The 12,445-nt window shown below is 33.0% G+C and overlaps 1 protein-coding gene across 1 annotated transcript in view; it reads left to right on the forward strand.

Annotated features, from left to right (window-relative positions):
- KCNU1 (potassium calcium-activated channel subfamily U member 1) overlaps positions 1–12,445 on the forward strand; it is a 268,697-nt gene that overhangs the window by 185,969 nt on the left and 70,283 nt on the right. The gene's annotated exons all lie outside the window — the stretch shown is intronic.

A 12,445-nucleotide genomic window follows, 5' to 3' on the forward strand; every position in this document is an offset into this window, starting at 1 on the left:
TCTATAAATATTTTTGTACATTTAGTTTCTTTTTCTTTAAAAAAAAACAAACTCTTTGGCATTCATATTAAATAGTGATATTTTTAGGTCAAAGAATATGCATTAATTTACATCCCTGTGGGCATAGATCATACCTATTTATCATTTATCAATTGAGGTATAGCTCTTATTTCTTTATAAATTTAAATCAGTTCTCTCTGTTTCATAAATGAATCCTTAGCAGAGAGACTTCAATTTTTTTTTTTATGATTACTATTGCTAACTGTATTTCCTCCTTTATTCTCTCTCTCCTTTCACCCTGTCCCTCCTAAAAATGTGTTGCTACTGGCCACTCCCCCCCCAAAATGCCCTCTCTTTTATTACCCTTCCTATTGTGTTTCTTATAAAATGTTTCATATTCTTTTTTTTAACATTTTCATATATTGCTTTTTTATTTTTTATATGTTGTTTTATTATTGTTTTCTTTTATAGCTTTACTGACTTCCCCTTGCCCATTATAATTTTCAAAAAAAAAAAAACCCTTTCTTCTTTAACACTCTGGATTTCCTTTTCTAGTTTTCTAGTCCTTTAATAATCTTGATTTTCTTAAATAGTTTTTTTTTTTTTTTTTTTTTAGTTTTTTCTCAATCTCTCTCATTTGAGTTTTAAAGTCTTGTTTTGAATTCTTCTACAAATTCTTTTTGGATAGGTAGCCATTTAATGTTATACTTTAGGGTAACATCTGTTGCTGTTGCTTGCCCATGTTTTTCTCAATAGTATTTCCAAATTTCCAAATTCGTGTCAAGACAATAATCATTTTTGTAAGATTTTTGTGCTTCAAATTTTTCTGTCCTTCCTTTCCCTTTTCTTCCCCAAGGCAGCAAGCAATCTGATATAAGTTTTATATGTTTGATACTTTTAAACATATTTCTTGATTTGTTATGCTATGCAAAGAAATCAGAGCAAAGGGGGAAAAACAAGAGAAAGAAAAGGTAAACAACAAAACAAAACAAAAAAAAAAGATGAAAATACTATGCTTCGATCCAAATTCAGTCCCAATTTTTTTTCCTCTGAGTGATGATTGCATTTTCCACTCCACAATTTAGAATTGTCTGATTTCACCACATTGCTGAAAATAACTAAGTTTATCATAATTGATCATTACATAATCTTGTTGCTACTATGTATAATGTTCTCCTGCTTCTGCTTATGTCACTCAGCATCAATTTATGTAATTCTTTCCAGTTTTTCTGAAATGAATCTACTAATCATTTCTTATAGAACAATAATATTCCATTATATTAATGTATCATAACTTATCCAATTGATGGACAAGCAATTCCTTGCCACTGGAAAAAAAAAAGCTGCTACCAATATTTTTGCACATATGGGTCCTTTTCCCTTTTTATGATCTCTTTAGGATACAGACCCAGTTGAGACACTGCTGAGTCAAAGGGTATGCACAGTTTGATAGTCCTTTGGGAATAGTCCTAAATTGCTGTCTCAAATGGTCAGAGTAGTTTGCAACTCTACCAACAATGGATTAATCTAGTTTTTCCTTATCCCCTTCAACATTTATCATTTTCTTTTCCTGTTACTTAACCAGTCTGAAAGGTATGAAGTGGTATTTTAATTTGCATTTCTCTAATCAATAGTGATTTAAAGTATTTCTATGTGATTCTAAATAACTTTAATTACTTCATCTGCAAATTGTCTAACAGGTAGATTATCCCTTGCTCTCCTAATTTGTTTATAGTATTACACTTTATGTCTAAATCATGTCCCCATTTCTATCTTAACTTAGTATAGGGAGTTAGATGTTGGTCTATGTCTAGTTTCTACCATATTATTTTCCAATTTTCCCAGAAATGTTTGTCAAATAGCAATTTTGTATTTCAGAAGCTGGAATCTTACTTTTGTCATTGATTATCATATCTTGTGTACCTAACCTATTCCACTACTCTATTTTGTACCCAATACCAAATGGCATTGATAATTGCCCATTTATTATATAGTTTTAGTTCTGGTACAACTAGACCACCTTCTTTTGTATTTTCCCTCATTTATTCTTCTAGATGAATTTTGTTATTATATTGTCTAGCTCTATAAAGTAATTATTTGGCAGTTTGAGTGGCATGGCACTGAATAAATACACAAATTTAAGTAAAATTGTCATTTTTATTATATTAATTTAGCCCATCCATAAACAATTAACAATTTTTCTAATTGTTTAGATCTAACTTTATTTATGTGAAAAGTGTTTCTTAATTGTGTTCATATAATTTTCTGAGGTGTTTTGGCAGGTAGACACCCAAATATTTAATATTATCTACAATTATTTTAAATGAGATTTTTTCTTTCTATCTCTTTCTGCTCAGCTTTATTATTAACATATATAAACTCTGTTGAGTTATATGGGTTTAATTTATATCCTGCAACTTTGCTAAAATTGTTAATTGTTTCAAGTAGTTTTTTAGTTGGTCTGTTAGTATTCTCTAAATATACCATCATATTATTTGTAAAGAGTGTTAGCTTTGTTTCCTCATTGCCTATTCAAATTCCTTCAATTTCTCTTTCTTTTTTATTGTTAAAGCTAATATTTCTGTTATTAATATTACTAATATTAAATAATAGTAGTGATAATGGTGGGCATCCTTATTTCACTCTTGATCTTATTGGGAATAGTTCTAGTTTATCCCATTATATATAATGCTTGCTGATGGTTTTAGATAGATGTTACTGATTCTTTAAATGACAACTCCAATTATTCCTATTCTATCTAGTGTTTTTATTAGGAATAAGTATTATACTTCTTCTCTACCTATTGAGATAGTCATATGACTTATGTTAGTTTTGTTGTTGATGAGGTCAATGATTGTTTTTCTTATATTGAACCAGCTCTGCATTACTGCTATAAAGCCCACTTGGTCACGGTATATTATTCTGGTGATAAATTGCCATAATATTTTTACTAATACTCTATTTAATATGTTTGCATCAATATTCATTAGGGAAATTGTTGTATAATTTTGTCTTTGTTTTAGCTTTTCTTGGTTAAGTTATCAGCAGCATATCTATGGCATAAAAGGAATTTGATTGGACTTCTTTTTCCCCTATTTTTTCCAAATCATTTATATAATATTGGAATTAACTGTTCTTTAAATGTTCTTTAGTTCACTTGTAAATCCCCCTGTCCTGAAGATTTCTTCATAGGAAGTTCATTGATGGTTTCTTCAATTCCTTACTTTATTTCCTTTTCTGCTAATCTGGGCAATTTATACCTTTGTAAACATTCAAACATTTTTTCTTAAATTGTCAGATTTATTGGCATACATTTGAGCAAAATATTTCCTAATTATTGACTTATTTTCTTTTTCATTGGAGGTAAGTTTTACCTTTTCATTTTTGATATTGATAATTTATTTTTCTTCTTTTCTTTAATCAATTAATCAAAGATTTATCTCTTTTGTTGTTTTTTTTTTCATAAAAACCAACTCATGATTTTATTTATTAGTTCAGGAGTTTTCTTACTTTCAATTTTATTAATCTCTCCTTTGATTTTCAGAATTTATAATTTGGTATTTTTTCCCTTTTTTCTAGGTTTTTTTTTTAATAGTTTCATGCCCAATTGATTCATTTCCTCTTTCCCTATTTTATTCATGTAAGCATCTAGAAATATAAAATTTCCCCTAAGAACTGCATCTCTTATATTTTGGTATGTTTTATTATTATGTCATTTTCTTAGATGAAATTATCAATTGTTTCTATGATTTGTTGTTTCAAATACTCATTCTTTAGGATTAGATTTAGTTTCTAATTAACTTTTGGTCTATTTTTTCATTGCTTTTTATTACACTTAATTTTTGTTGTATGTTTGAATTTTTTTCTTTCTGGATTCTTTCAGTGTTTTCTCTTCAGTCTAATAACAATGGAATTTAGCTACAATATTCCTTGGCATTTTCATTTTGTGGTCTCTTTTAGGAGGTGATTTGTGGATTCTATCAATAATTATTTTGCCCTCTGACTGTAGGATATTAGGGCAATTTTTCTTGATAATTTTTTTTTGAAAGATGTTGTCTGTGGTATTCTCTTCTTTTTTTATAATATATGATGATTCTCTGGGAGCAGGTTTCTTGGGGAGGTTTTCTGGAGGCAGCCTTAGTTTCAGTTGAGGGTAATAATCACCTCAAAAACAGGCAGGGATTTAACTACAGTCTTTTATTGTCTCTTCCAAAATAGCCCAGTTAGTTTTCTTAGAGGCCTATCTTCTTCCTTGGTTCCACGAGTTCTTGCAGCTTGTCCTTTGTCACCTCCAGCTCCCTATGAATCTTGGTTCTACTCCTCCTAATCCTTTTTTTCTGCCTGACTGCAGTCTCTAGTTTGGCAATCTCCCAAACTCACTGACTTCTGGCTTTCAATCTTTTTCAACTGATCTCTCCTGACTGAGCTCAACTCTTTTTATGCTCTTTCAGAGATGTAAACTCAAAGGTTGACTCCTCCTCTGAGAATGGAATTATGGGAGGTGTGAATTCACAAAGTTACAAAGTTAACTTTGTGTATCTCCCATACTTGTGAACTCCAATGTGTGAGCCAATGTGTGAACTCTCAAAGGTGTAAACACAAGCATTGTTTCTATCAATCCCATTGAGTTAACACTAGGATTCTAACAGTTGTCCATACTCTTTTTTCATCATGGCTTTAAAGTAGTCAAATAATTCTTAAATTATTTCTTCTGGGTTCATTTTCCAGGTTGATGGTTTTTCCAATGAGGTATTTTATGTTGTTTTTTTTCTGTTTTCATTTTTTAAAAAAAAAATTTGTGACTGATTCTTGACGTCTCATTCCATTTGTCCTATTACAAGTTTAGTAAATTATTATCTTTGTTTAGCTTTTTTACCTCCTTTTGCATTGTTCAATTGTACCTTTAAATAAGGTTTTTTTTTTTTTTTGGTTAAGTGGACTTTTTTTTTTTCTATTTCACTAATTCTATTTTTAAGTAGTTATTTTTTTCAATATATTTTTTCCATTTTGCCAAATCTATTTTTAAGGAGTTATTTTCTTCAATCAATTTCTGTGCTTTCTTTCTCGAACTGTTATGTTTTTTTTTTCTCCTAAGCTAGTAACTTCTTTTTCATAATTCTCCTGCATATCTCTCTTTTCTTGTCCCACTTTTTCTTCTATCACACTTATTTAATTTTTAGAATACATTTTAAGCATTTCAAAGAGAACCTTTTGCACTTGAGACCAGTTCCCATGCCCCTTTGAAGCTTCACATGTAGGCATTTTGTCATTGCTCTCTTTTTTATGATCTACTATGTCATCATAGCAGCTTTCTATGGTCAGGCTCTTTTTACAAAGTTGAATTCTGCTCCTATAGCACAGGAGGAATTGTCCCAAGCTTCTTTAGCAGAAGGACAGAGACCTCTCACTGGCTTTCCACTCTGGGGCCAGTAGTGCTGCTGGCTTTTCCATTGCATTGATTTGGCCTGGCCTGTTGCCCCCAGTTGTGCTTTGGTTTAGGGCCTCGCAATTCGCCTTCCAGGGTAAAGGGACCAAAGCTGCTGGTATGCATTTGACTAAGAGCCTCCCTGGATTCCCTGCACCACACCTGTGCTGGGCTCCCTGCCCAAGTGAGACAGACCTTTTGTGAAGTTCTTCCAAGATACCTAAAGCTGGAAAAATTGTTTTACTCCAAATGTTTATGGGTTCTGTCACTCCAGAATTCATTCAGAGGCTTTATCTAGTATTGATTCTGAGGGAAACTGGAGAGAGCTCAGGCAATGTTCTGGCTTCTCTTTGCCATCTTGGCTCTGTTTTGTTTGCTCATTTTTTCAGCTTATTTCCTTACTTTGAGCTTTATGTTGGGCTCTGCTCAAAAGTGCTCAGACACTGCCTCAAGCATTCTTTTTTTCTGCTGTTTTCAGAGTGGGTTCTGGGATCATGCAAGTTGTTGTTACTTCTAAAGTAGTATTAACCTGAAAGAGATATGGTCACCGTTCCCTGGTGAGCACTCTGGTTTTTGCCTAGGAAGGTTCCCCGCTGTCCTGTAGCCACAAATACTAGTGCTTCTCTTGATCATGGAATTATGAACAGGTTCCCTGCTCCCTTGTAGACTGGATATAATAAGCATTCCTCTTCACTATGGAACTGCAACCCCAAACTGTTTATAGAGTTGCCAATTAGCTCCAACTCCATCAAGTGCCAGCAAAGAATCCCCTGTAATAGTTTTCTGACAAGTTGTCCAACCCCCTTATGGACTCTAGACTGAGAGTACCCAAAGTTGCTATTGCTGCTGTCACCTCCTCTTCTGTTACAGATTCTATGGATCTCCTAATTTGTCTTTTGTTGGATAATTGTCTCTCCCTTTTCTGTTGGCTCTGCTGCTCCAAAACTTAATTTGAGATATTATTTGAAATTTGTTTGGAGGGAAATATTGGAAAAGTTTGCCTGAGTCCTTGGCTGTACAGCATCATCTTGGCTCCACCCTTATACTTCAATATAAGTGTGATATGAGTGATAAGAGTTATCTGAAAGAGATTGGCCTGGATATCTCCACTTTCTTCCAGACTTATTGAATAGATTATAGATTTAGAAGAGAAAGGGAACTCATTAGACTATCAAGTTCAACTTTTTCATTTTACATATGAGGAAAAAGAAGAAATGGCTTTTCTAGAGACACACCTACTGTCTCAACCAGGGACCAAAGCAGTCTTTCTCAAATCCAGTGTACTACATCAGTGATTTTAAACTTTTTTCCATTTGCAAGCCTTTTTTGCCCAAGAAATTTTTATATAACCTGGGTATTTAGGTATATAAAATAGGTCTATAAATCAAACATTTACTGAAAATAAATCATAATTTAGTTGTACAACCCAATATTGGGTTGTGTCCTACTTTAGGAAGCTTTGTACTATAACATGTTTATTTCATCCAAATGAACCTCTGAGTTCCCTTTGAGTTTTTATATATTAATATGAAACCTACTTTGCAACCACTTTGTCTCTATTTCTTTTCCCTGATTCTACTACCATTATTCACAAGCATTTAGACACTAAGAAGACTATGTATAAAGCATTAGATGTGAATATATTAGAGATAGGATTTATGTATTAATGTGAATTAGAATGAAATTCAAGTAGAAAATGGAGGGGAAAAATTACCTCTCTATTCCAACACCTTCTGACCTCTTATGATCCTACTTAATAAGTCTGGAAGAAATAGTCCAATTTTGGAATTGGAATGGAAGATATCCAGTCCAATCTCTTTTAAAAAACTCTTTTACTTATTTATTCCAAGTGTAAGAAGAGACAAGATCCTGAGTTTGGACAGTAAGTACATCAGTGAAGTAAAACCTTTGAAACTCAAAGTTCTAATAGAAGTTCTCTGAGTTATGAGTTGCAGAAAGGGAATTGTTTTCCTCTGGACACAGTTGGGAGGCAGAACTGAGAGTCCTTAAAGCCCCAAAAGGACAATTGAAAGGGCCAACTTGACAGGAATTTTTTCATATGAAAGGGAGATCAAAACCAGTAAATCTTAGCAAAGTCCAAAAACAGTCATGTTACTTGTGAAGGCCAGAATGTAAGCTATGATTCAGTGGTTTTCAATCATTTCGGCAATATCTGACTCTTCATGACCCCATCTGTGGGTTTTCTTGGCAAAGATGCTGAAGTTGTTTGCCATTTTCTTCTCTAGCTCGTTTTATAGATGAGAAACTAAAGCAAATTGGGTTAAGTGACTCATGCAGGGTCACAGCTAATAAATACTTGAGCCATATTTGAGCTCTTGTAGATGAGTTTTTCTGATTCCTAGTCTAGTATTCTACCAATGAACCACATACCTACTGTATGGTTTCAGTACTGAGCAAGTAATTGGGAGCAAAGCATTGTCATATAATGAAAGAAAGCATTGGATTCAGTATTAAAGCACCTGGGTTCTATAACCTAAGAAGTTGTACTAGACAGCCTCTAGAATCCTTTTCAATTCTTACCTTATGATCCTATGTCACATAAGCTCTCTTCCCTCATCCATATGAGGAGGTTGGATAAAATGAATTCTAAATTGAATCTGTGACAAACAAACTCTAATCACAGCTGACATGTATAGGATTTAAAAGTTCATAAATCCCTTTCAACTCACAACAGTTTTGTGATGTTGATACTATAGGCAATATTCTATCCACTTTAAAAAATCATGGAAAAAAATCAGGAAACCCAGGCTCATAAAAGTTAAGTGACCTGCCTGCGGAGATACATGGAATGTCAGGTGAGATTATATATGGCTTCCAAACTTTGAGTCCAATACTCAATCCATTACACCATGCTGTCTCTATAGAAAGATATCTCAAGCTTCTTCATGCGATTTTATTCTGAGTAAATGGGTATTTTCTTTTTGCCCGAGCATGTATTAATAGTGTGATTTCCCAGTTGCACTGCAATCCTTTCATGTAGAGAGCTCTCGTATCCATGATTGCTGCTCTCATTGTTATCCACGAAAGCAAACAAGTTCATACATTAACAGAAAATCTATTATGTTTTCTTCTCATTAATACAATGGCCTTCTCATCTTGGAAATCTCTATATGTCCTTCTCCTCTTTTTAACATAGCTGGTAATGATTATGCAGAAGCTAGATGACCACTTGTTTTCAATTTTGTCAGGGCAATGTTGATATTGTACTAGATATTCATTGAAGGCCCTTCTAGCTCTCATAGTATATGATTCTTAGATTCCTTTGAATGAATATAGTTCATAGAATAATAAACTTAAAGGATGGAGGAAGTCCAACACACATCTTAAAATAAGGAGATCAAAAAGGAAAAATCCAGTGACTTAACCAACAAACTACTATAAGGAGTACTTAGTAAAGGTGAGCTTTGTTTCCCATTCCTCTGACTCCAAATTCACTGTTTTTCTGATGATCCACATTGTCCTTATCTTGTATTTCTCTTAGGGAATTTCATTGAAAGTTTGTTTTATATACTTTATATGCTTAATAATCATATACTTAATTCTTTAACTCTTCAAAGCATGTTAAAGAATTGAGGTCATGGTGAAAAGAGCAGTAAAGTCCTGCACAATTGCTTAATTACTGTTTCCCAACCTTGAATTATTAATTCTGTAATTTTAGCATTAAAAATAACTCCATTATTTTCACAATTTGCATGGCTGATGGAGTAAGTTCTGAGAGAATATGGATAAATTTCATAATTAGGTTTTGCTAGGAAGTTGTGCAAACCAGTCTATTTATAATTCGGTCAGCTTGTAGTTTTTAATGAGGAAACTGAGAGTGACTGGAAGTCTTTGGCAGCATTCATTTTGTATTTTAATTACCTAGAGTAATTCTGACAATTATCCTAATGCCATAAATCATACCCAAATGCCACCTAAAGGAAATATTTTTAATTATGGGAAGGGCATTAAGTTAAACAAATAAGCATGGTACATTAAAAAAGAGAGTATCATGCTCAAAAACTTAACAAGAGATTCTTTGGATGATCCTTTCCTTATTGAGACCTAAAAGAGCTACAACCACCCATAAAAGGAAAGAATGCATTATGCATAGAATTTTAAATTTGGAAAGGATTCCCAAAATGGTAACAAGACATGCCCATACTGGCCACATGGATAAAAAGTAACTAACCTAGAATTTAAAATGAGGTCCCTTCATTTTCTAAAAGGAAAATAAGGCCCAAGGAGGGAAAATGACTTATCAAGAATATGCAGCCTATTAGTGACATAGTCTTTAAGTTAGTGCTCTTTTCATTATCCTACCCTACATCCTTTTGAAAGTTTTGTCATTGTTCAGACCGCAAAATTAGCTAATTCAGGATACTCCCCAAAAATCTGACCCCCTATTCTTTATATAATTCATATTATATAATTTATTTATATAATTATATAATTTATATAATTCATTAAAATGTCAAAATATCTGATATTTCATCAGTGGGAACATTCTCTCTACCAAACTCTAGATCACAATCCCCATAGATATTAGCAAATACTCTTTAGAAAGTAACTATGATCAAAAGCTGACTTCCTATCACCGTTATTATATCATTTTTCAATCATGTCCAAGTCTTTGTGACCCCATTTAGAGTACCCTGGAAAAGATAGTGGAATGCTTTGTTAATTTCTTCTCTAGTAAGTAAGGAAATTGAGGTAAAGAGGATTAAATGAGTTACTGCTTACACAACTAATAAGTATGAGGATGGATTTGAATTCAATTGACCCCAGAGCCAGTATTCTATCCACTATTCCAACTAGCTGTCTTTCTTTTTACCAAGGTTCTTTATATTTCATTCATTTATTCTGATACAAAAGATACAGTCCATTGCCAAAATAAACAAAAGCTTTTCCAACTTGGTAGGATATGTCAAAACTTATGTTCTGTTCTCCTAACTTTTAAGAACCTAGGGTCATCTCCTACAATAAAGAATCAAAATTAAAAAAAAAGTTTAAAAAAGTTAGATTCTAATAATCTCATATTTCTGAAACTATCCTGCAGAAAACTCTCTTATATGAAAATCATAGCACAAGAAAGGTTAAGATGATCTTCATCATAACATTTTATTTCTCTGAAGCTGGAAACGGAAGGTTATCATTTTAATTGATTGGAATATGAGTTGAAAAGAAAGCACTCAGTGAGTCTGGACTGGAAATCCAATGAGAACCTTATTTACTGCCTTCTCCCTAATCCAAGGCTTTTCTCACAAGACTATGACCCAAGCTCCAAGATCCTATTTTTTCATATTTCAGTTATATCAGCAATGCTTATACTCAAAGGTGATGATGTTATACAGAGTAAGAGCTATTTTACATGCATATATATTTGCAGTCTAATGCAAGGAATGAACAACAGGCTTTGACTGGTACAGGACACCTTTGCAACACTTTCTCTTGTTCTTTCTTGGGCTTTCTATGAGAGAGAGAGAGAGAGAGAGAGAGAGAGAGAGAGAGAGAGAGAGAGAGAGAGAGATTTTGTGTGTGTGTGTGTGTGTGTGTGTGTAAGAGAGAGAAAGAGAGAGATTTCTCATCATTAATAGACTTTGTAGTTTGATTTGTTATTGTTGGGGCAGAAATGGTGTATTCTGGGAATTATCATCACTCTTGCTCAGGGCGTCTGTGACCAGAAGTATATGTTATAGAACAGCTGACCAAGGTCATCAGGATGGTTGTTGGCCAGAAAACGTTACATCTCAGATTGCTGTCCTCAGAAGGAAAATGCCTGTTGGGCTTCATCTGCTGTAAATGCCATTGCTAAGTGAAGCATGTACACTCAGTCTATTATTGGCCACAAAATATAGCAGTTATCTATCTAGAGCTCTTGTGCAATCTTTCAGTCAATCCACAAACATTTATCTAGTGATAACTCTGTGCCAGACACTGTACCTAGGTCATTCTGTGTGGGAAAAAAATTCTGGATAAATAAAAATCAGACCATATGCCCTTTCCCATGATCTTTTCTAATGCTAGACTTCTGTTGCTATGTAGTTATGATTCATAAATAGTAAGATTGGGTACCTAGACATTTTTGATAGAAGGAGATAATTCACTAGTAATAGAAATATTACAGCCACATTTGGTGAAAATGCATAATAGAGATGAATCCTATGCAAGAAAAGTCAACTGAATGGGAAAAAAAAGAAATCATTGCATAAATTAAAGAGCAAGAAAGTACTCCATGTTCAAGAAATAAAAAAGATAGTTTATCCTATTACCAAATGAGATAATATTTGTAAAATATTTTAGCACATAGGAGACACTTAATAAAGATTCTTCTCTTCCTGTCTTTATTAAATTAATATGGGCCAGTGAGCTTCATGTAAACATAGCAAAATTCCATTAGCCATGGTTTGTAAGCTTTTAAAGGGCCAAACAGTGGTCATTGTAAGTTAGCATGGGTTCCTCAAAATTAGATCATGCAAGACTACCATTTTTTTTAAAAGAGTTATTAGGCTGGTAGATTTTTCAAATTCTAAAAACATAGTATAAACAGAATTTCAATAAAATATTCACAAAACCTTTTTTGTATACTGATAGACAAGAATAGGAAGGTATTAATATAGCAAACACATTCAGTAGTTTTAGGATGAGTTAACAACAGATAAAAAAAATGGTGATTAATAGATATATATCATTCAGGAAAAAAAGAATTCAAGTAGAATGCTACAGAGACGGATTCTTTACTTTTTCCTCAGTGATTTGGATAAAGTCATTGAGATGGTATGAATATGATATGGATGATATAGATGCTTGTGGATGTTTACAGATTACATGAAACTAAGATAGATAGATAACTAATAGGTTTCATGACAGAATAAGGATCCAAACAAATTTTAATGCTGTTATGATGTGGCAAACTTTAAGACCAAATGATATGTGCAAAGTCCCTTAAGTGGGTTCCAAACTTCAATTGTACAAGTGCAAGCTGAGTGAGATTTGTCTACAAAGTAATTTATATAAAAA

Source organism: Antechinus flavipes, chromosome 2, assembly GCF_016432865.1.
Source record: "Antechinus flavipes isolate AdamAnt ecotype Samford, QLD, Australia chromosome 2, AdamAnt_v2, whole genome shotgun sequence".
Taxonomy (NCBI): domain Eukaryota; kingdom Metazoa; phylum Chordata; class Mammalia; order Dasyuromorphia; family Dasyuridae; genus Antechinus; species Antechinus flavipes.